This window comes from Plecotus auritus (assembly GCF_963455305.1).
Source record: "Plecotus auritus genome assembly, chromosome: 3".
NCBI lineage: Eukaryota > Metazoa > Chordata > Mammalia > Chiroptera > Vespertilionidae > Plecotus > Plecotus auritus.
In genome coordinates, this window is record NC_137772.1 from 198,542,362 (window position 1) to 198,568,897 (window position 26,536).

The window sequence follows — 26,536 nt, forward strand, 5'->3', positions numbered from 1 at the left end:
AAATTTGCTAATAATGTAGATTTTTAAGAAATTCATTTTCATTTGTATGCATATGAGAGAGTAATGATTATGACACCTGCCTTCCTGATTCAAACTATCAATTCCTCTGTTTATTTTGGCTTATATTTCTTTCATATCATTTAAAGGTTAAGAAATTATAGCAATGACTTCTAGAATACAAATTGATCATCTAGAATTTCTTTTAAATGGGCACCTATTAATTAAAGACCTTTATAGAAAAGTATTCCAGAGAGTAAATTCAGGGGATTTTAGGAGTTAAATGAAATTTTCTGGAGAAAAAAACAGTGTCTTGGGGCATTTATTTTAAATTAGAAATTTATGTGGAATTTACTTTTATTAAGTAAGTAGCACTCTCTAATAAGAACAATCTTTTTTGAAGTCATGATCTGCTAGGCTTAATATTAGAGTCTTATTTCCAAAGAGTAAGTTTTGATAATGCAATGATTATAGCCTTGTGTTTTTAAATTTATGTATATGTAAAGATTATGATTTATATTTAATATTATTTTTATGAATTCAAGTAATTTTTTGTTTTTTTGGAGTTGTTTGTTCTCAGAAATATGTCAAATATTTTTTTTTACCTATGCTAGAAAGCATTTGGTTTGTTTTCCATTCATAAGGAAAGCCAACAGTGCTATAGTAAAGTCACTGTTTCCTTAATGTGCTATTTATTACCTCAATTATTATTACACTAGAGGCCTGGTGCACGGAAATTGTGCACGGGGCGGGGGGGGGGGTTATCCCTCAGCCCAGCCTGCACCCTCTCCAATCTGGGACCCCTCAAGGGATGTCCGACTGGGCAGTCAGACATCCCTCTCACATTCCAGGACAGCGGGCTCCCAACTGCTCGCCTGCCTGCCTGCCTGATTGCCCCTAACCTCTTCTGCCTGCCAGCCTGATCACCTCCTAAAAACTACCCTGCTAGCCTGATCGACACCTAACTGCTCCCCTGCTGGCCCGGTCACCCCTAACTGCCCTCCCTGCTGGCCTGATCACCCACAACTGCCCTCCCCTGCAGGCGTGGTCACCCCTAACTGCCCTCCCCTGCTGGACTGGTCCCCCCCAACTGCCTTCCCTTGCAGGCCTGAGTGGGCCCCCGCACTGTCCTCCCTGCAGGCCTGGTCCCCCCAAACTGCCCTCCCCTGCAGGCCTGGTCCCCCCAACTGTCCTCCCCTACAGGCCTGGGTCTCCCCCTACTGCCCTCCCTTGATGGCCTTGTCTCCCCCAACTGCCCTCCTCTGCCAGACTGGTCACCTTCAACTGCCCACAACTGCCCTCCCCTGCCAGCCATCTTGTGGTGGCCATCTTGTGTCCACACGGGGGCAGCCATCTTTGACCCCATGGGCGCGGCCATCTTGTGTCTTGGAATGATGGTCAATTTGCATATTACTCTTTTATTAGATAGGATTAACATACTTACATGACCATTAACTGCAAAATGCTGATATGATAATAAAACAAATAAACATAAAAATTAAGAGATGATAAAATAACTCATGTTGACTTTTTTATATTTAGTAGTAGAGCTTTCTTTGGGAAGTTTCATTTTGCTTTTAATTATAACTTAACAAGTAGAGATTATGATGTGTAACTACCATTGGAAAATAAATGACTTAAATTGACCTACTTTAATTTTGTTCATTATCTCTCACTGTTATTAAAACCTATATTTGACATATGTGGATATTATTTGATCTTTTCAAACCACATTCATTCTCATTAAGAAAGCCCCAAGACATTTTCTTGCAGAATATTTTTCAAATATTCAGAGATTTTACTAGTTATGTAAAATGTGACAACACTTTCAAGTTCTTTATTATGCTTTCCTTCCACAGCAAGAACCAATTATTCCACACATATTAATGCTTGGTTTTGAACTTAATATTTAAGCAATTAGTATCTGTATCTATAAATTAATACATTTATGTCCCTAATGTAGTTTTAATCATACAAAACGAATAGAAACTGTCTTTTGGGTGCATTAGCATTAAAGGTAAAGACTATTTATTTGATGTTAAAGCTCAATTAAATTACACTTTAGGGAAAGTGAAGGTAAGTTTCTGACACTCTTCTGGCTGAATCTAATTTCTAGTTCTTCATGAAAGAAGATAACTAAAGAAACATTCACATTACTTTTCAAAGGAAACACATCTATTTTAGACAAATTGTACTTGTTTTTATATTTTTATACCCAGTAATTGCTGACAAAGATGTTCACATAATGACACCTAATCCACTAAAATTATTTGAACTTCAGTATAAGCCCTTTAACTTTGAATTAAGAAATACACTCAGCTGTGAAAATTGTTTTTAAGCACTGGCAAATATATTTATTTCTATCAGTCTAGACAGGTTCATACAATTCTGATTATGCTGTGATTGATGTAGAGATTATCATTTTAAAATGAATTTGTTTCATATCTTAGCATTATTAGGAAAGTGCTCTTGCTATGCCTTGAGATATTTATACTAGTTCAAAAGTAAATGCTATTACACTTTTAAGTCCATAAAACAGCTTTGATGAAATTTAAAATTAATTGATTCACATCGTTTTCCATCTGGTTGGCTCATATGGGTAATACAGCTGCATTTCATAAATCCCAATGCATTATTCTTATGTCCTTGTTTATGACCAATTGAATAGATCCACTTACAAGTTTCACAGTAAATAAAAGTACATGTGTTGATGACAAAAACCTAATGGCCAGACAAGATGAAGGGATATGCTAGAGTATGCCACATTTTCCATACTTCCTCCTCCCAAATAATATACTGCTTGTTGCAAAGGCAATTATAGCTCAATTACAATAATTTGATGATGCTTTTTAATTTTTAAAATATATTTTATTGTTATCAGAGAGGAAGGGATATAGTAAATGATGAGAGAAAATCATTGATTGGCTGCCTCCTGCATGCTCCACACTGGGAATTGAGTCCACAACCCAGGCATGTGCCCTGACTGGGAATCAAACTGTGACCTCCCAGTTCATAGGTCAATGATCAACCACTAAGCCATCCAGCAGGGCTCTAATGATACTTTTTAGACACATTGCGGAAGGCAACACTTTCACATGGCGGGTAGTAAACTCTTCAAGACCATAGTACCTTGAAAGGAAAACAGGCAAGTATGAAAATGCACAGATATATCCTAGAAAAGCTAAGCCCACTGTGAAACAGTCCTAAAGTAATCTTTAATTGATAAAAACAAACCAACAACATCAAAATCTTCATTAATCGCATAACCTCCATAAGACCCTACTCTGACTGACAGACCACAGTGATGCTTTGGCGCTACAGAGTCAGAGTCCAGTAATCCCTGAGAATTCTGGTTATTTTTTCTTCCCTAATCCACAGCTTGCAGGTCCCTATAGGAATGGTAGGGAGGATGACCAGCAATATAAATATTTGGAAGAGTTATAAGAAACTTACTCCAGCCGAAACCGGTTTGGCTCAGTGGATAGAGCGTCGGCCTGTGGACTGAAAGGTCCCAGGTTCGATTCCGGTCAAGGGCATGTACCTTGGTTGCGGGCACATCCCCAGTGGGAGGTGTGCAGGAGGCAGCTGATCGATGTTTCTCTCTCATCGATGTTTCTTGCTCTCTATCCCTCTCCCTTCCTCTCTGTAAAAAATCAATAAAATATATTAAAAAAAAGAATCTTATTCTAAAAAAAAAAAAAAAAAAGAAACTTACTCCAAGGTACCTTCTCTCATATTAAAGAGACTCTAGTTCTATGAACTGGAGCTCTCATCATAAATTTATTTAATACAAAAATGGTAAATGGTTTGCTCCTCATAAAATAAGTGACAAAATCTTTTTTAAAAAAATATATTTTATTGATTTTTACAGAGAAGAAGAGAGAGGGATAGAGAGTTAGAAACATCAATGAGAGAGAAACATCAATCAGCTGCCTCCTGCATGCCCCCTACTGGGGATCGAGCCCGCAACCGAGGTACATGACCTTGACCAGAATTGAACCCAGGACCCTTCAGTCCATAGGCTGACACTCTATCCACTGAAACAAACCGGTTAGGGCAGTGGTCGGCAAACCGCGGCTCGCGAGCCACATGCGGCTCTTTGGCCCCTTGAGTGTGGTTCTTCCACAAAATACCACAGCCTGGGTGAGTCTATTTTGAAGAAGTGGCATTAGAAGAAGTTTAAGTTTAAAAAATTTGGCTCTCAAAAGAAATTTCAATCGTTGTACTGTTGATATTTGGCTCTGTTGACTAATGAGTTTGCCAACCACTGGGTTAGGGCATGACTAAATCTTAATTGATAAATCCACTTTAGCATTCCAAACTTCCTAAGTCTGTAATACCCTCCTCTATAATACATAGAGGAAGATTGAGCATTTCAATTTCATACAGTGTAGGTTATGGCTGGATCCCAATTCAAATACTTAGTGGTGAATGAAAATATATGTAAGTTACTAACCCTTGTTTCAGAAGCAAGAAAGGAGGGAGATAGGGGTAGGTCTTAAAGAGGATCAGCAATGCTTTGTAATGCAACTACTTCATAGAAGATCATATTGTTTCTACTAGCAAAGAAGACATGGTAAAATTTAGTATCTAAGGTCCCCAGCTTCATCAGAATCTACCTGTATGTTCTCATCCCAATTTTTAGGATCCCATAGATTCCTTCCATGTTCCATTTTCCTTCATCACCTTCATTTTCAGGACACTTTTAACCAATCAAACCTTTCACAACAGCTCTGGTGGATAACCTATGGTTACCTCTCTCTCTCAAGGAAGTAAATGACCAAAGGTAGTACTCATAGCTCCATCTACCATGTGACTTTATCTTCACACTTTTCTTTCATAGCACTCTTGAGAGGACCTTTACTGTTGTAATGGTCCACTCCAATTGTTAATCTTAGTGCATATTGATTTCTTCCTCTAGCACATCTTTCTTATTAAGGCATGTAAGATATGGCCTATTCACCAGATATAAATAGCATTATGCTATAAATATAGTGGATTAGCATGATATTCTGTGGAATTTAAGACAATCAAAGGTCTCTGTGGACCATATTTTGACAGAGAGCAAAAGAGTTAATGCAGCCCTAGGGGAAGGCTATAAATGTGTACTGCGGTCTTTGGCATGTAGAAGTGTAATGCATTTCATCATCCCAATTGATGAAGATTTTAAATAATAAATTTGCTGCACCATTGTTTGTGTGTCAAGTGTCAATCCTAGGGAATTAGGAATGTGGGGAAAGGAGAATGATCTGGAAAAAAATCAATCAGTAACAGGAAGTCATTTATGATGTCATCCACAGCTTTGTGACAAGCTGATTTCTTAATCTCATAGGATCCATTTAAAGACACTACAATTGGACTGCCTTTCTAAAATAAAATAAACTTTGAAAAGAGAACAATTTATCTACTTGTTTTTGTTTTCAAATGGTCAAAGTCTGCTGTTGAAGAATCCATAATCCTGCATTTCTGAGTTGTACATATGCATGTCAGGTGGCTCCTATAGTGTCTTGAACTTCAGGGGCAACAGGAATGGTACAGGAAAGAAGGCAAAATGTTATGTTGGTCTGGGGAAGGCAATGTACTGTCCGCTCAACTCATAAGGACTGCAAGGGTATAGGAGCAGCAGCTGCTGTGAGACTCTTTGCCGTGACCAGTTATCAGCAGTTACCTGTGACTGCAAGAAGAGAAGAAGCCACCACTAAGCCTGTTCTGCAGAGACCAAACAAGTGTGCTTAGCTAGTGTGGGTCATGAACTGAATCTGATACATCAACAGTTCACTGAAAAGTTTTGACAGCCAACATGCAAGATGGTAAAAAACATTCCCCAATTTGTCCTCATAGGTTAATTTTTTTTTTTATTTCATGGCAATAAATGGCAATATCAACCTCACCATTCTCAAGTCAGAAAACTAAGTTGTCTTGACTAGCAACACGTCCAATTAAATATCAAGCCTGCTGTTTCTTAACTACTTCTGAAATGAGTTCATTTTTCTCTATCTTCACTGTCACTACCTTTACCTGCCATCCACAATCACCAAGAGACTTCAGTGCTTTTACTGCTTCTATATTTAGAATGATATTGCATGTTATTTATTTATTTATTTATTTATTTATTTATTTATTTATTATTTATTTGAGAAGGAAGAAAAATCACAGGAAAATGTTTATGCTTTAAATCTCTAGACATCAAAAGCGATTTTTTTTTGGCTTGTAGATGTAATATTAATTTATTCCAGAAGACATTGTCTCATGATCTAGGTAAAGATAGTGAGGGAATGCAGACTTTTGAGGTTAATATAGGCAAACACTTTCTAAAACATTAAACAGTTGATTTTCATGACCAGCCAATACATATATCAGTTAACAGTTTCTGCTTCTATAAAGGAATCATTCAGATTTTGTCTCTTTAATATATAAAGAACTTGATTTTGGTAATTTTTCTCTGAAATAGTGTTTAATCCTTACCATCGAATCGTGTGGCACTGAGTTATAAATGTAATAGGACATATAGTATAGCAATAGCAGTGGGTGACAGAAAAAAAGAAAAAAAAAGGTGAGCGAGATGAGTGACAAAACAATAGTAATGACAACAAAGTAACAACAACAATAATTTTGACATAAATTCTAACCACTGACTCCAAGCATAGATAGCCTTATAGACAGAGAAAAAGAACACAAACATAATTTGATGTATGTAAACATATTTGTTATCAAAACACATTTCTAATTAAAGCAATAACTATTCCCAAATACATTATACTTTACCTTAAAAATACATATGCACCATCAAAAAGAAGGAAATGTATCTTATATGAACAATGTGAAATAGAAAAGATTCTTTTAGCTAAAATTTAAGGCAGCACTAACTTTGCAAGCATAAAGGACAATTCAAGCCAAAACAGGGCTGTAAATTCAGTCACTGGGTGATTCCTGTAGCATGCTTGGGAACCTCCAAATAGGAAGCCTTTAGTATTCCGTTAAGAGATACTATAAAATTCAGATAGTGGTTCCTAAGGTAGGGCAAAACTATTTTTACCCTTTCAACTCTCCACTTGGCTTTTCTATTTTTATGTTTATTATTATTCTTTATTATCTGATAATTTGATGTAGTTGATCATTTTCATGGTTTTAAAGAATATATATTTTTACTGATATCAGAGAGGAAGGGAAAGGAAGATAGTAGAAACATCAAATGATAAGAGAATCATCCATCGGCTGCCTCCTGCATGGCCCCCAATGGGGATCGAGCTCACAATCTGGCTTATGTGCCCTGACCAGGAATCAAACCATGGCCTTCTAGTCCATAGGTGGCTGCTCAACCACTGAGCCACTATGGTTGGGTCATTTTGATGTTTTTTTCACCCTATGTCATTTTGTTTTCTAAAATTTTTCAGTTTGTCAGCAATGATACATTTACATTTTCTACATCTCAGGGTTGTGTTTTTTCTTCTTTTTTTCTTTTTTTTTAGATTTATTCTACAGCTCTATAATTCCAAATAAAAATCCAGCTATTTTGATACATTAAAAAAACCTCATGCTATTTCATGGTATTTTGAAAGTTTTCAAAAGATTCTAGAGGTTTCATCATCATTTGCACAGACACAAAAAAAAATTCTTCTCATCTAGAAAAAAATAAGTCTTTGCTATTATGTTGTATTTTATAATATTTAATATACTAGAGGCCCGGTGCTTGAAATTCGTGCACGGGGGGGGGGGTGTCCCTCAGCCCAGCCTGCACACTCTCCAATCTGGGACCCTATGGGGGATGTCCGACTGCCCATTTAGGTCCGATCCCACCAGGATCGAGCCTAAACGGGCAGTCGGACAGCCCTCTCACAATCCAGGACTGCTGGCTCCCAACTGCTCGCCTGCTTGCCTTCCTGATTGCCCCTAACTGCTTCTGCCTGCCAGTCTGATCACCCCCTAACCACTCCTCTGCCAGCCTGATTGATGCCTAACTGCCCTCTCCTTCAGGCCTGGTCCCCGCTAACTGCCCTCCCCTGCAGGCCTGGTTCCCCCCAACTGCTCTCCCCTGCAGGCCTGGGTCTCCCCTAACTGCCCTTCCCTGCAGGCTCGGTCACCCCCAACTTCCCTCCTCTGCCAGCTTGGTCACCCCTAACTGCCCTCCCCTGCAGGCTTGATCACCCCCAACTGTGCTCCCTTGTAGGACTGGCCCCTCCCACCTGCCCTCCCCTGCTGGCCTGATCGCCCACAACTGCCCTCCCTTGCAGGCCTGGTCCCTCCCAACTACCCTCCCCTGCTGGCCATCTTGTGGTGGCCATCTTGTGTCCACATGGGGGCAGGATCTTTGACCACATGGGGCATCCATCTTGTGTGTTGGAGTGATGGTCAATCTGCATATTACTCTTTTATTAGATAGGATAGAGGCCTGGTACATGGGTGGGGGCCAGATGGTTTGCCCTGAAGGGTATCTCGGATCAGGGTGGGGGTTCCCTTGGGTCATGGAGCGGCCTGGGTGAGGGGCCTGTGGTGGTTTGCAGGCCGGCCACACCCCCCGGCGACCCAAGTGGAGGCCCTGGTGTCTGAGATTTATTTATCTTCTACAATTGAAACTTTGTAGCCTAGAGTGGGCCGGCCAGGGTGTGCGTAAAGCTTGGCTTCCTCCATCACTGGGGAAACCCAAGCCTCCCTCCTGCTCTCTCCGTGGCCACAGCCATCTTGGTTGGGTTAATTTGCATACTCGCTCCTGATTGGTTGGTGGGTGTGGCTGGTGGGTGTAGCGTAGTGATGGTTAATTTGCATATTGCTCTTTTATTAGATAGGATGAGTTGTTAGAACTAATTTCTTATTTACTAAATTCACACATGCAGTAGTTAAAGATACCCTTGAAAAATGTGTCACTCTAGCCAGTTTGGCTCAGTAGATAGAGTGTCAGACTGAAGACTGAAGGGTCTCAGATTCGATTCCCTTCAAGTGTAAGGACCTCAATTGCAGGCTAGTCCCCAGACCCAGTAGGGGAGCATGCAGGAGGCAACCAATGGATGCATCTCTTTCACATTGATCTTCTCTCCCCCTCCCTTCCACTCTCTCTAAAAATCAATGGAAAATGTCCTCATGTGAGGATTAACAAACAAAAATAAATAAAAATATGTGCCTATATATGTTGGGGAAAGAAGGACAAAAGAAAGGTTACTTCTCTTTCATCTCAACTTATGCCAAACAAAGCTACAATGCGGTGACCTCTGAGAAATAAAAACCTGACGAAAAATCTCTTGCTTCTTCACTTCGATGATACCATTCTCCAGGTCAATTAGTACCATATATTTTGAAAACCTAGTGGAGAGCCACTGGAATTAAGTTCTTTATGCACAATGAGTAGTTATTATTTTCCCCCCTTTCTAGCTATTAGCTTTCATCTGCTTTAATCTAAGCCTGGCACCTTTAATCAATTGGTGGCAGCAATGACTGGCGAGTGGTGACTGACGAGCGGCGGCTGGAAGGCAGACCTCTTGGTCCCTCCTCCCGGCCCTCAGACTCCAATCAATCGGTGGCAGAGGTGGGGCGGAACTGTGCACTGGCTCCCTTAGTAGTCCTCCAGGTTCAATCTCAAGAGGACAGGCCAGGCACCAATGGACCAGCACTGCCGGCACAATCTCGACAGTGCTGCCGGCCTCCTGAAACTTGACCTTGGGCACTGCGGCCGCTTCCCCTCCCTAGATGCTCCACAAGGAAGAAAAAATACCGCCAGCAGTGCCAGGGGTGACCAGCGGTGACTGCTCTCCCCATGCTTCCTCCAGGTCACTCGAGCCCGCCCCGCTCCAGATTGTGATCACTGCCCACGGAAAGAATGTAGTAAAAAAATAAAAACTGATGACCAAGGATGGGAGGGACGACCAAATACCAGGTGCACCATGTCCATTTACATAGCGCTAGGGGCACTTGAATGTGAGCAGACAGAAGGAAACAAGACCTTCAAGGCCTGTCTGCGCCCCCAGGTGGGTTTGCATTTAAAACCAAGTGGGGTGACCTTGGAATTACCCATGCATGCCCCACCCCCTTCACCTGCCCAGATACCTAGCATCCCCTTACAGCTGGGCTGAACTCTGCTCAATGCACGGTGACAACACGCAACTCCACACCAAGCTGAGCAGGGCCCGCGGCCAGGCTCCCACAAACTGCCCACCAAGGCGTCAGTCCTGCCCCAGCGCCTAGTTCCAGGCTCCGGGCAAATGGACCCATCTCTCGGCCAACCAGCCTGGGGTCCAGCTAGCACAGGCTCTGGGCAGAGACACCCCAACAGCGGTGCCTCACGACGGCATTCCCGCCTCCAGTTCCTCCTCCACGGCAGCACAGCACCGGCTCCCCGAGCATGGCTCTCCCCGCAGCCTTCAGTGTGGTTTGGAGCGGCAGCTCCAAGGCAAAGGATGGCTCCACGGGGAGGGATGCTCATGCCGGGAGCTCCCCCACTTGCTCAGCAATGGCTCTGTTCAACAGCAGTGTGCCCCTGCCCCGCACTAGGCAATGGTTTGGTCCAGCAGGGGTGCTCCTGGATGGCAGCTTGGATGGTGGTGGGGGCTGTGGCCTGCGCCCCGGGTGGAGGCCACGGCTGGGAGGTGGAAGGTCTGGGTTGGCCCCACCACCAAGCCATTGCAGAGGAGCCCAGTGCCGCCCACTGGCTGGACATCAGGCCTGACTGCCTCTCTGGTTTGGCCCAAACATCTGAAGTTTGCATTAGTTGCCAACTTAAGAAATTGGAGCGTTCACGTAAAATCAGGATTTCCCACTTCGGGTGGTCGGTGTCACTTCAACCCTAAGAGGAGCCCCCAGCTTGGGGTGTGGTGAGGAGGAAGCTATTCGTGCAGACAGCTCAGTTGTGTAAACTCCCGCTGACTGTGTCACAGCCCAACAGTGTGGTCGTTCAACTGCAACACAGCACAGCCATGAAACAGTGCGGCTGTTAAACGAGGCCCCACTCCAGCTTTCAGGGGGCTCCACCTGCTCCAACCCAGTGCACCCCACTCTGCCCTGAGCTGTCCAATGCACCCCACTCTGCCCCAGTGAGACAGCTTCAGTGTTTCAGCTCCAGCAGACAGAACACGTCCCAGTGGAAAGGAAAAGTGTAGCCCTAGCTGGTGTTGCTCAATGGATAGAGCCTCTGCCTGAGGACTGAAGGACCCAGAGTTCAATTCCCTGTCAGGGCACATGCCTGGGTTGTGGGCTTGATCCCCAGTGTGGGGCATGCAGGAGGCAGCCAATCAATGATTCCCTCTCATTGATGTTTCTATCTCCATCCATCTCTGAAATCAATCTATACTAATAAAAGGGTTATATGCTAATTAGACTGAACATCTTCCAGACAACCTTCTGGACACCCTTTTGGACAAAGCCATGGTGGCGGGGCCGAGGCAGAGGCAGTTAGGGGGGATTCAGCCAGCAAGGCAGAGCAGTTAGGGGGATCAGGCCAGCAGGGGAGAGCAGTTAGGAGCCAGCGGTCCCAGATTGAGAGAGGGATGTCCGACTGTTGGACATTCTCCGAGGGTTCCTGGATTGGAAGAGGGTGCAGGTCAGGCTGAGGGACCCCTCCCATGCATGAATTTTATGCACCGGGCCTCTACTAAAATAATAAAAGATAAATTATTTCCAACTTCTGAGCTAACCAGAATGTAGCCTGCAATCCTCTAAAAATAAAATATGATTTTATACCTACAGCAAACGCATCATCTACCTGAAAAGTTGTCAGTTGACAACTTAGAACATGTATTCTGTGTTTCATTATTTAAATTTGAGGTTTTTTTATTTTCATTTGTGCTTTCACTTTACTTTCACAATTGACACCAATTTCTCTAAATGCCATGCCTTGTAACCATATGACCATATGCCATTCTTTTTTTTTTATTATTAATTTCTTTATTGATTAAAGTATCACCTATTTGTCCTCATCCCCCCATTCCCATCCCAAACCCCTCCCCACGCATGCCCCCACCCCTCTGTTGTCCGTGACCACTGGTTAGGCTTATATGCATGCATATAAGTCCTTTGGTTGATCTCTCCCACTTACCCCCACCCTCCCCTACCTTCCCTCTGAGGTTTGACAGTCTCATCGATGCTTCCCTGTCTCCGGGTCTGTTTTTGTTCATCAGTTTATGTTGTTCATTATTTCCCCTAGATGAGTGAGATCATGTGATACTAGAAATACACTTATAAGAACCGAAAATGAGACAAACAATAATGGTTATGCTGGGAGACAAATGAATCAGTCTGTAGTGAGTTTCTTTCTGGGCCAACAGTTCTTTTGAGTCCCAATTTCAATGTCAAACAGTTCCTTATGTGTACATGTCAGCAATGATATTTCAGTTCTGGATGGTGGACAAATGGTGGTAATGCAGGTCTGACCCTCTCTGGTTTGGTCCTGGCCAATCTGCCGCGACGCACAGCTGCTGACTGCTAGTATGGCGAGGCATCGTCAGCGTCTTCCATCTCTGGACTGTTTCTCTTCTGGCTTCATGGCAGGACTGCAATTCCTCTCTGTTGCAGGAATCCACATGGTCTTGGAGGTGTTTTCTGAAAATATACATATTCTCGACCAAAAGTTAATAAAGGAATCTTTTCTATAAATTTGACTTGGGATCCTTTTTCATTTTTTGCCAAAACAATTTTCCTTTGGCTTGTTTAGACACCATGTGTGTTTTTCATGGGTGTCTTGCTGTTAGCATTACAAATGAAAGTTAATTTTCTAAAGTAAAAATTTTCTAGATGTAATTTACTTACAGGATATTTTTCCTTACATGATATTCTTCTACTATCCCCCCTTTTTTATTTAAATATTAGGAGGCTTTTGGAAATTTTATAATGTAGTCTTGATAGTTTTTAAATTTTAATTTTTTGCACTAAAATATGACTACTTTAGGTTCATTACATGTTACATAATTATACCATGAGATGAACTACCAATAAAAATTTTAGTTAACACTTTAGGAACAGCTTTTTGTCCAGTACCATTCATTTTTCCTAGAATATTCGCTTATTTCACTTAGCCAATTTAAATTAGTCTGAGAACTTGACTACTATTTTACTGTCAAATTTAATACTCTAACAACAATCTTATTTTACCCTGTAAATATTAGTGGAAAGGATTATTTGCCTTCTTGAGTAGGCCCTGAGCATTCCTGGTGCTAGGTTAGATTTAGATATCAAAAACCCACTTCCCCATACCATGGGTACAAGACAACTCAAACAAGTCTTGTTGCAGTGAGAGGGCAGCTGATGTCGGCCAAGTCTCTGTCTGTTACCTGGGTCCCGATTTGTGCTGGGCATGGGAAGCGAAGCAGCCATGGGGGCAGGAAACCTCCCTCAGAAGGGGTGAGGGTTCAGGCCCCTGCAAAGTTGGGGGGGTGAGGGTCTGTGCCCCACCTCTGTTGACCCCCAAGTTCTCTTCTGATGGCCCCTCTGCAACTGTGCCTGTCTTAGGTTGTTCCTTCCCTGAGGAATCTTACCCGTCTCTGGCTAACCAGCCATCCTCTGGCATATGTCATTCTTTTACATTTCCTTTTTCTTTTTCACTTAAAAGTAATTGACTAGCCAAAGCAAAATGAAACAAAACCAAAAAAATCAGATTTTTATGGCATCCTGTAACATGTGGTAATTTTAGTATACATTTAATTTTGAATTCAAATGGTTGCCAACATATTTAAAATTTTATTATAGAAATTTTACAATTAAATAAATGCAAGTATTCATAAAGGTCTCACAGATCCATTCTCTTCATACCTATGATAAGACTATAAGAACAAAGAGCCTCCTAATGTAAGAGATGCTAGATTTGTGAAGAGGTTCAATAACTCACTCAGGTTCAAACAACCACTGTGTCCATGCTGATATTGTTATACATCAAGCTATAATAATATTTCTATTTTTTGTTGTTATTTTTACATAAGAGTGAACCACAAGCACTCATAAGAAATAATACAGAAAAATCCCCTGAATCCTTTTCCAAATTTCTCCCTAATCATAATATCTTCCAAAAGGATAGTAAAATATATCAACTGCTATATTGACATATGCAATTAAGATACCCACTTCCCTCTCACCCTTAATCCCATCTTAACCTCTGACAACTTCCTCCTTGTCTCAATTTCTATAATTATACTGCCTCAAGGATGTTGTATAAATGAAATCAAGCTGTATTTAATTTAGGGGATATTTTTTATTAATACCATTCTCTGGAAATTTATCTAGGTTGTTATGTATATATGTTCTTTTTTGATGAATAGCATTCTATGATATAGATGTATCAAGGTTTAACAATTTACATGTTGAATGACATTTTAAATGTTTTCCAGTTTTATTTTTCATATTTTATTGATTTTTCAAAGAGAGGAAGGGGTAGGGATAGAGAGTTAGAAACATCGATGAGAGAGAAACATCGATCAGTTGCCACCTGCACACCCCCCACTGGGGATGTGCCTGCAACCAAGGTACATGCCCTTGACCGGAATCGAACCTGGGACTCTTTAGTCCGCAGGCCGACGCTCTATCCACTGAGCCAAACCAGTTAGGGCTGTTCCCAGTTTTTTATTATGAATAATAATAGTTATAAAATTTTATGTACAGATTTCTGTGTAAACGTAAGTCTTCATTTCTCCAGGATAAATTCTTAGAAATACAATTGCTTGCAATTGCTAGATTGTGTGGTAGTTACATGTTTAGTTTATTAAGAAACTACCAAACAGTTTTGCAGAATGTCTACCATTTTGCATTTTAATCAGCAATATATGAGTGATCCAGTTTCTCTGTATCCTCATCAGCATCAGATATTGTCACTATTTTTTATTTTAGCCAATCTAAAAGATCTTCAGTGATACCTCACTGTAATTTTAACTTGCATTTACCTAATAACCAATATACTGAATATCTTTTCATGTGCTTATTTGACATGCTTATATCATCTATAGTGATATGTTTCATGTCTTTGGCCAATTTCCTAATTAGATTTTTTTTTTAATATTGAGATTTGAGAGCTCTTTATATATTCTAGATATTAGTCTTTTGTAGAATATGAGGTTTATAAAATTTCTTCCAGTGTGTACCATGTATTTTCATATCCTTAATAGGCTCTTTACAGATAAAACATTTTTAATTTTTATGAAGTCCAGCTTACCCATTTTTCTTTTTATGAATCATGCTTTTATGTCAAATCTAAGAATTATTTGCCTAAAGATTCCCCCGTGTATATTTTTTAAAGTTTTCTAATTTTACAATTTATATTTAAGCCTCTTGTTAACTTTAATTTTGTTATGAAGTATAAGGTTTACTACCTTCTAAATTTTGTACGTGTTGTTTCATCTGGCTGTATCACTCCCTTGACTGTTTCTGTCTTATATCTGCTTGTCTTTCAGGAATCTGTTTTGGCAGCTATCTCTCCAGAAAGCCTTCCCTGAATTTCTAAATCAGGGTTAGTTGCTACTTATATGCATTTTCCATCCTCTATAATTCCTCCATTTATAGCTTATAGCATAGAATATTAAATTATTATCCAGTTTACATGTCTTCTTTATTGTGCTTTAAGGTTTTTGAGGAAAGGAAATATACTTGCTCACTTATCCCAAGTGCTTGACACAGAATTCCACTTAGTACATATTTGAATGAATAGGTGAATAAACGTTCCTGCTCCTTATGCAAATCAGAGTGCAAATAAATTATTGGTGACTGCCTGATAATCCCAACCTTTTTCAGGTTCACCCCAAATCTTGCTCAATCTTCACTAGGTAATCATTTCAAAATGCTTCAAGGATGAGCAAAAATGATCAAGAGCCATCAGTAATAGTACAATATATTTGCAACATCTCCCACTAAATTAAACCCTGAAGTACTTCTAGGTTACTGTACTGTCCTTTAAAAACTCTACCCAGGTTAGCAGCAGAAGTGAAAAATGAATTTTATAGCCATTGTACTAATTTTATCTTTCCTTCAAAAGTAAAAGACCTTTAGTATTAAAAGTCAAAGTCATTTTGACATTTTAACTGCAACTCTTTTGAATCTATCTCTTTCAAATCAGTTTAGGAAAATTTAGTTCCACTGTTGACCAGCTTCAATAAAATACTTATATCCATCAGGAAGTCAGGATTTTCCTATATTATGGCCATCCAGATACATTGTATAGTATATAGATTGCACTTATTCTTTTTTAAATTTTAATATATTTTTATTGATTTCAGAGAGGAAGGGAGAGGGAGAGATAGAAAAATTGATGATGAGGGAGAATCATTGACTGGCTGCCTCCTGCCTGCCCCCTACTGGGAATTGAGCCCAAAACCCTGGCATGTGCTCTTAACCGGAATTGAACCCAGGACCCTTCAGTCCGCAGGCCAACGATCTATGCACTGAGCAAAACCAGCTAGGGCAGATTGCACTTATTCTTAACTAATTAATCATTTTCCATATTCAACCATTAAATTAGTGTATTAGAGTTCTTTTGATTGCTAGTGGCAGAAATCATACTTAACAAGCTTAAGGAAAAATGAAATTTGTTGGTTAATACAACTAGAAAGTTGAAGAGATGGCATTGTTTTTATGAATTGTTGATCTAAAGATCCAAATGATAACATGGACCATTCCCCACCCCCACCACTCTCTCCCAAATTCACTGTCACCTCTTACACTGCTTTTTTGTATTTGACTTTTTAAAAGATACATTCTGCCCATGAGACACAAAGATGAATCTCAGAAACTATAGGCTGCATGGTTGTCATATTCCAAAGATGAAGTCATCTCTCTCACTATCCTAGCAGCAAATCGCATGAAAGATTTCTTATGCATTATTGGTATTGTTTATATTGTTAGGGGTCTCATGATCTGTCAGTCTGGAGTCTCATGCTTCAGTCAGCAGTCAAAGGTAGGTATTATACCAGGTAATCATTTCACTAGACTCCTACATAAATAAGAGGGAAAATTTCCCAACAGATAAAGAGGTGCTGGGACACAAGAAGGAAATGACTCTAGCACAACATTTTCTCTGATCAAATTAATATCAGAAAGTGTTATCAATACTTTTTATGTTTAAATAAGGTATGTATTCCACTTCTTAAGTCAGTGTATATATCTAAGCCCTGAATAAAAAGAAACACATCAGTTGAAAAATATTTGAACAGATATATATAAAAACTGACGTGAAAGAAAATTTCAAGAGCTGCATATATATATATATATATATACATATATATATATATATATATATATATATATATCCACAAATAATTTGTTGTCTTTAAGTGGTATATTATTATCATGAGTTTGTTAGTATTTTAGTAATAACAACTATTGACAAAACATAATAAACCAGAATTAGATTTTAGTTTTCAAAATGGTTAATTATGTCATAATTTTAGAATAGAATTTAAATAATTAGACTTATCACTCTAACTTATTCTGTTGTTCATTTAATTAAAAAGACTGTCATCTCCATCACTGCACATGGAATTGGGAATACACATTATCCCATCTATCTATATTAGTATCACAACCTACATGGAATCCTCCTTAACAGTATTTCAGATATTGATTCATTTATGTAATATGTATTTTTCATCAGTTACTTGTGGACTAACAAACTGCTAAAGTTGTAAGTGAAATATATGCCCAATGAAACTATTCCAATCATTCAGAAAGGCAAATTGAAGGCATTTAATATTTTCAAAATATTTTTGTACCTAGTCAACATATTTTTTAATGCTATACCACACAGAGCACTGGTGGGCCTTGATTTCCATTCACTCCCTCCATTAACTCAATCAGTTGGACAACACAATATCATTAAAAGTGAGAGACCCCAAATCCAAGCCATAAACCTAGGAAAAGCCTCAGGTGCTGACAGATTTTCCATCAAGTCTTATAAAACCTGATTGTGGCAATTATCTCTAACATCAGAAAGTCTTTTCAGAATTTTTAAGACCAGAATTATGTCTCAAGACATGAAAACTCCCCTGATCCCATAATCCTTAAAAAGATGACAAGGTAAGGAACAATTGGGGGATTTTCAACCTCTTCTACTCTCCTGAATAGAGAGTACAAGATTGTTTCCAAGGTTTTAACTACACATCTAAATGATATCATTCCTGCCCTCATACACTAAGATTAGGAAGGATTCGCCCTGGGTAGCTTTAAGAAGATAATACCTGAAAAATCTTTCCATTTAATCCATCAGTCACATCTCCCAAAAATCATCATACCGATGCATTAGTAAATGTTTTACAAAGGAAATAAATAAACTTAATAAAAAGCCTTTGGGTGATCTTGTCCACCCCATTAGGTTGATCTGCTCATAGAAAAGATTTAAATCTCTAATTTGCTCATTATGCTTCAATGCTCATCTTACTTCCAGCCAAATTACCACAGCTCTCCTGCCATCTGGTCATCATTCAACTGTTGTTTTTCTGGTGTCAGGGAAATTTTAAACACATAGAAAAAAAGACCTTAAGGGATTTGGGAATGATTAGTGTTCATGCTAAATTCAGATTTTTTTTTTAGGCTTAAAGAAAAAACAGTGGGGTGGGGCACTTAGGAATGCTGACCATTACAATCCTTGATATCATGAAGATCTATGATATCATTTTAACCTGCAGTTTAGGTCAGGATGATTTACATGCTAATACCTGTATTATGAATGGAATTTATTGATTAAACCACCAATCAAATACCCAGTCTTCACTCATTTAATTATTCCTTTATTTAGTAACCAGTTATATACTGCTTACCATGTCACAGCAGAAGGTACTAGAGATATGAAGATAAATGAAGCACAGCTGTGCTTATGAACTAGTAAGGAAGGTAAGCACAGATTTATGCCATTACAACTAAGTTGGAGTAGGTGACAATTAAGGTAATAATTTCATGAGGAGAATACTTTTCATATCTGCTAGTTCAAAAGTGAATCTCCTGAACCCCAGTCAACCAACTGCTTGGTTAATGAGTAAAAACAAACAAACAAAAACACATATAGGAACACTGGTTGAGAAAAATTCACTTAGAAATCACTCACCTGTACTAGTTGACATTCTACTTTCTGAAACACTGTTTTTCTCACTTACATGACAATAATATTCTTTTATTTGTTTTTTTTAAATATATTTTATTGATTTTTTACAGAGAGGAAGGAAGAGTGATAGATAGTCAGAAACATCGATGAGAGAGAAACATCTACCAGCTGCCTCCTGCACACCTCCCACTGGGGATGTGCCCGCAACCAAGTTACATGCCCTTGACCGGAATCGAACCTGGGACCTTTCAGTCCACAGGCTGACGCTCTATCCACTGAGCCAAACCGGTTTCGGTGACAATAATATTCTTTTGTTCATTGCTCTCCCACTTCTTTTGCTTGGACCTTATTGAGGAATACTTTTTTCTTCTAATTATCTGAAATATGTCCAAATAGACCATACATTCATTTTTAATATCCTATCTAATAAAGAGGGAATATGCTAATTGACCCTCATGCTGTCGCAAAGATGGCAGTGCCCACAGCCAATAAGGAGGGAATATGCTAATTGACTGCCCCACCCTCAAAGATGGTGACGCCCACAGCCACAAGATGGCAGCGCCCAGTCCCCTCAGCCCCACTGAGGCAGCAGGCATGCAGCCTGCCTCTGGAGTCCCCCCAGGTCCCTCGGCCCCCCAGCTGCCCAGGGCTGGCCTGAGGTGCAGGCAAGCCTCAGATGGCGGCTGCCCAGCTGCCCAGGGCCACCCGAGGCTCAGGTAACCAGGGCTGGTTGAGGCTTGCACTGCCAACAGTGGCAGAAGCAGAGGTGTGATGGAGCATCGCCTTCCCCTGATCGCCAGGTTGCCTCCTGCCCCTGAGGGCTCCCGGACTGTGAGAGGGGGCAGGCCGGGCTGAGGGACCCCCCTCCAGTACATGAATTTTCATGACCAGGCCTCTAGTATATATATAATATAATATATGAAATATAATATATATATTTCAGAGAGAAAGGAGAGGGAGAGAGAGATAGAAACATCAAGGATGAGAGAGAATCATCATTGGCTGCATCCTGCATTCCCCTACTGAGACTCAAACCCGTAACCCGGGTATGTGCCCTTGAGCAGAATGGAACCTGAGACCCTCCAGTCTGCAGGCTGACATTCTATCCACTGAGCCAAACCACCTAGAGCTTCATTTTTTTTTCTTTATTTTGCTGACTACAATATCTAGGTAAGCTTCATTTCTAAGTTCCAAATTGTTATTCTTATTTCTTATCATAAAAATTTAGTGTACAAAACTGAACTCATAATTGCCTCCCCTAATGTCCCCTTCCCTCACCTCTCTCCCAAAACACCTACTTTATCATATAATTTCCTGTTGGTTTCAACTACATTGCCAATCTCTGTCTCACACATCTGAAATATTAGAAATCTTTATTTGTTATTCTCCATGTCCAATTAGTTGTCAAGCAAAGCAAATCCTACCACCATATTTCATATACATATGCTTTGTACTATTCACATTGCCAGCATTCTATTGAGATCCTCATTATTTCTTATACATTTTACTAAGATTACTCTTACTAGGTCTACTTACTTTACAATATTATCTATTTTTTTAATAAATTGAGGCCAAATTCAAGTTTCTAAAGGACAGATTAAATAGTACTTTTGCTCAAAAATAGCCAATAACTTCCAACTAGATAATACCGTGTTTCCCCGAAAATAAAACATCCTCCGAAAATAAGACCTACTTACAGGTTTCCTTCTGAGTGAAATATAAGGCATTCCCTGAAAATAAGGCCCCAGACTCTGTCTCAGAATGAAAATTAATTTACCGTAAACTGGTCGCTAGGGCCGCCCCAACTGGCGTCTAGCAACCAGTGACGTTACGCGGAGTCCTGATGTCACTGCTGTGTGGAGGCAGAGCGGAGGTTGGAGTGAGCAGTGAGCGCGGGGCGGGAGAGAGGAGGAGACTTTCGCAGATGCGTGTAGAAGAACAGGAGGATTAGAGCGGACGGGACGCGGCGAAGGTGGTGAGTGCTGGTCTGTCTCTGGTGACACTACCTGATGCTCGTGGCCGCCTTCATGATGACTGAAGGTTCTCAGTCAGTGACAGACCCTGCTCCAGCCCAGATCCAGGCCCCAGCAAGCCCAGTGACAGTCCCCAGGCAGGCCCCAGGGAGTAAATGTCTGATAAAGGGGTAGGGGGGATGTCTGGTGAAGGTGTTCAGTGGCACAGGGGTGGGGGGAGGGGGATCACTTAAAATGACACAGGAGGATCAGAGGGGGCAATCAAAATGACACAGGAGGATCAAAAGGGGTTACTAAAATGGTAATCCCCCTTCTGATTCTCCTGTGCCATTTTGATTCCCCCCTCTGATTCCCCCTGTGTCATTTTGAGTGATCCCCCTCCTCCCACCTTGATACCCCAATTCCTTTTTTTTACCCCTAGAAATGAGCGCAAAAAGAAAAAGCTACTCTGTGGAGTACAAGAAAGGAATCGTGGAAGACTCTTGGGGCCAAAATCTTACTGCTTTCTGCAAAGAGAAGATGTTGAGTATCCGATTGGTCCAAAAATGGCGAGCAGAGTGTGGTAACCTCATTGAACAAGTGGACAAGGGAAATGCTAAAAAGCGCAAGTGTGGATCAGGTCGGCAACCATTATTTTCTGAGCTGGAAGACCAGATCTGTGAATGGGTTGTTGACAGGAGAGCAAAGGCTTTGGTTGTGAATAGGGCTCAGATTCAAGAATTTGCCCTTGCAATGGCACCACAGTTTGACATAGCCCCCGAAGACTTCAAAGCATCACAACACTGGCTGGATAATTTCCTTCAGCGAAGTGAACTGTCTTTAAGAAGATCTACAACATTGTTTAGGTTGGAAGATACTCAAGTTATTAAGCGAGCAGTTGCATTCAAGTCTTTATTGATGATGCTGACTTCTCTAAATAAATCTTTCCAACATGATTGCTATGGATGAAACTGCAGTGTTTATGGGCCAATCATCTCAAACAACAATTGAACAGCGGGGTGCCTCCTTAGCATACATTCCCTCCACTGCTTACGCAAGTGCACGTGTTTCCTGTATTTTGGCAATTCGTCTGGATGGCACTAAAATCCCACCTTTAATCATTTCTAAGGGCAAGAAGGAAAAGATTGAACGTGTTTTGGGCGTTTTTATTCTTGAAACTGAAAAAGCCTGGGCCACACAAGCAGTTATAAGGAAGTGGGTCGATTTAATGCTGCCGCTTGTTATGGAGGGAGCCAAAGAGGTCTGCTAGTCTGGGATGCAGCCAGCACTCACCGCGCTAAAGACATGAAGACATTTCTTCACGAAAGAAAAATAGATCGGATAATGATTCCCGCAGGAATGACGGCCTATCTCCAGACTCTTGATATTGCAATAAACAAGCCATTCAAAGACAATTTGCGCATGGAAATTAATGACTACATTGAAAATAGAATGGAGAGAAATCAGCGTGGAAACTTTGTGAAACCTAAACTGCAAGAAGTTGTGACTTGGGTGAAGAATTCATGGGAGAAAATCACTGACAGTTGCATTGCAAATGCACTGCGAGCAGGCTACCTTGACAAGAAGTACTCATTTAAAGACAGTGCTATTGCTAAACATGAGAGATTTGGTCCACTGATTCTGAAAGAAATGGAGTCACAAGAAATTCACCGGGAAATTCAGAAATTGGATTGTTATGATGATGTTCCAGAAGATGATGATATGATTGTCATTGAATAAATGAGTAAATTTTTGATACTGTAGGATTCACAGTTTGTCTGGTTTGTGTTGACAACTACCGTACTACCGTACCGTATACAGGTAATAAATTTCCTTTATTTTCATTTAACAATAAATGTGTACCGTGTCCTTCTTCATGGAAAAATAAGACATCTCCTGAAAATAAGACCCAGCGTGTCTTTGGGGGCAAAAATTAATATAAGACACTGTCTTATTTTCGGGGAAACACAGGTACATTTAGATTATTATTATTGATATATTTTATTAGATATATTGCCTTTTATTATATATCTGCTATTTATTTAATTTTTACCACAATTCTATGAAGTAGAATATGTGTTTTTATATTTTTTCAATGGTTTAGAGAAGATATTAATTTTCCTCAAGGTTATATATTTATTTGTACATTTAAAAACGTTTATTGAGCACTTATTGGTGCTGGGTCCTATGACTAGCAATGAGATTTTAACAATAAAAAGCCAAATGTTCTCCTTGTTTTCATGGAGTTTACAGTCTATTGGGGGGAGATAGAAAATTAGTATACCAAAATTAAGTAAAATGATTACATATTTGTGTAAGATCTATGAAGAAACAAGTGATAAAGCATAAGGTTGGTAGTAATATGGAAAATAATACATTACAGAGGATGGGCAGAAAATCAGTCTAAAGAGACTATAACCTAAAAATTTGTTGGTATCTCTGAACTATATTTCCCCAGTTACTTGGGATAATTTAAGCCATTTTTTAGTATATTTTGAAAATTGCCAGGGAAGTTTACAATGTCAAAACTAGTATCCTTGGTTAAATGACAAATTTAATTCTGGCATAGATTTCTATATCTGGGAAATAGACTGAAAGATCATTTCACACAGCAATCATTTTTTAGGAAGACGCATGTATCAACCACCCCAAATTTTATAGATCTCCATTCTTAACAAGTGGACATGTAACACACTCCCTTGAGAGATAAGTTATTTATCACTCTGTCATTCTAGAATTCTATTTTATTGTAAGACTAGAGGCCCGGTGCATGAAAATTTGTGCACTTGGGGGGGGGGGGTGTCCCTCAGCCCGGCCTGCACCCTCTCACAATTCGGGGCCCCTTGGGTAGGGTCCCTATGCCTGGCCTGAGATCAGGGCCTATCGGGGCTTTCCTTCCCCGGGCTGCAGGCAGCTGGCCCCACCCCGCCGCTGCCACTGCTTGCCATCTGTGCAGCGCTGCCCCCCCTCCCCTTCCACCAGTGGCCTCCCTCTGCAGGCAACGGGCTGGGGTACAATGACTTGGCTAGCCTGGGCCTCCCTCTTTCTTTGCTGGGGAGTGGGGCCAGCCCTGCGAAGGGCCATCTGCCTACCTGATCACCCCCAAACTGCTCACCTACCTACCTGATCACCCCTAACCGCTCGTCTGCCTATCTGATCACTCCTAACTGCTGATCTGCCTGCCTGATTGCCCCTAACCACTTGCTTGGGGGCGGGGCCAGCCCAGCAAGGGGCCGTCTGCCTACCTAATCACCCCTAACCACTTGCCTGCTTATCTGATCTCCCCTAACCACTTGCCTGCCTATCTGGTCACCCCTAATTGCTGGTCTACCTACCTGATCACCCCTAACCACTCTGCCTGCCTGCCTGATTGCCCCTAATGCTTGCTTGGGGCGGGGGGTGTCAGCCCCGCGAGGGGCCGTCTGCCTACCTGATCTCCCTCTAACCACTTGCCTGCCTACCTGATCACCCCTAACTGCTGGCCTGCCTACCTGATTTCCCCTAACCACTGGTCTACCTACCTTATCACCCCTAACCATTCTGCTTGCCTGATTGCCCCTAACTGCTTGCTTGGGGGTGGGGCCAGCCAAGCGAGGGGCCATCTACCTACCTGATCACCTCTAACTGCTGGTCTGCCTACCTGATCATCCCTAACCACTGGTCTGCCTACCTGATCACCCCTAACCCCTCTGCCTGCCTGCCTGATTGCCCCTTAGCACTTGCTTGGGGGCGGGGCCAGCACTGACCTCTGGTTGGTCAGCTTCTGGTTGTTACTGGTTGTTACACCCAGGATTTTTATATATTAGGATACTTTTTGGTATGGGAAAACAGTGTAAAGGGCTGTGGACTTTGGACTCAGTAGATCTGGGTTCAGATTTCAACTACTTAAGGCATGAGGCCATTTGAAAATTTGCTGAATTTCTCGTAGTCTCACCGCACCTGAATAAACGGGCAATAATATCACATATTGCATATATGTTGTTAGAAATAATTTACGTAAATATATATTTCCGACTGTGGTACATAGCAAGCCTTAATAAATGGTTTTTATTATTCTTATTAAAAATATTGTTGAAAGAGCCAAAACAAAGTGAATCACTTAGTGTTTACAAAGGCTGTACTTTTTAATATGCCCTCACCTAAAAAGTGAATTAAGGCATGGAAGATGTCTAGAGGAGGGAATTCTGTGAGCTGGGAATAACAATGTGCATTTCAGTTTCAGTGTTATGCAGTGAAAACAGCTTTGTGCTCCTCTGTAACCAAGTTTCCTCTCTGGGTAGCAGCTATCTAGTCTGAGTAACAAAGAAACACAAGGCTGGAAAAACAGAAGGGATTTGGTTTACAAAGTCATTAAGGTTCCTCTTTGATGCAAGACACTAATTTCATCTACTTATTTCTTTAAAGGTTCACATCATATATAAGAAAGCAAAGCCTGAGAGACAGCAGCCTGAGGTTCTGAGACCTCTTTACCATGAGTAGCAGTCAGGAATATATTTTCTGAGAGTAAAGATGAGTCTAGGAACATAAATGCCTGAGTAAGTGTATTGAATTTTCTTTCACTCTGCTTTCAAATAGCAGTGGTCCCAGTTTAACAGTAGTATTGGTGTTTTTAAACAATTCATCTCTATCCTACTTTAATTAAACATGCACTTTCTCCAGTCTCCACACTTGTAAAAGTGTAGCTTGCAATTTGACAGAATGATATTATAGTATTGAGCAATATGTGAATTGGTTTAAAAGTAACCAGAGTTGAAGCATACATCAATCACCACAAGTGCAAACGCAGGTCACTAAAGCTGTCAATTTCAATCAGCTCTGTAATTAAATACATCACCAATATGGATTTTGTGTAAGAATGTCACTTGTTCTTCAGATGTCTGCTATGAGGACAAATCACACTTCAGTGTCTCTGCACAGGCATGCTAAATAGAGTATTTTTAAAAGCAGAACATCTTCATCCATCTTTCCTGATTTGTTAAGTAGGAATCCATTTACTAATGTGTAGTCTAAAAGCTATGTTTTTAAATATATATCTGAACTGCTTTCTATTTAATTAAAATGTTGCAATATCTCAGTTGGCATTTTAAACTCATCTTTCACACCTTTAGTGGCATTTGTTATGAAATAAATAGATAATGAATAATAATCGTCTTTTAAGAGGCTCAACCATTTGTAATTACGGATAATTTGTAATTAAGAGAGTCTTTATTATGTGTTCAAAAAGCAGAAGATGCTTTTGGTTATGAAGAAATAAATTATTCATTTTGATTTCAGCATGAGAACAAAACTATTTCACATTTAGAAAAATCTTTTATTTTTTTTAAACAGCTATAAAGTGTCATCCCCTTCTATTATACTTACCACTTCATGGGAAAAGACTGCAACAAAGCCGAATTACCAAATATATATTGCCTGCCATTTGATTTAATCTTCAAATAAGCTCCAGGAAGCAGGTCCCTGGACAGTTAATCTTTAGTTTTGTAGCCCATGCACATTTTCAATAAGGTTACGGGGGAATTAGGCCCAGTAGGGAGAGGAAAGGCATATTGTCTTATTCCACAGGCAGCTGTTGTGAGCCCCACTAGCAAATTATAAC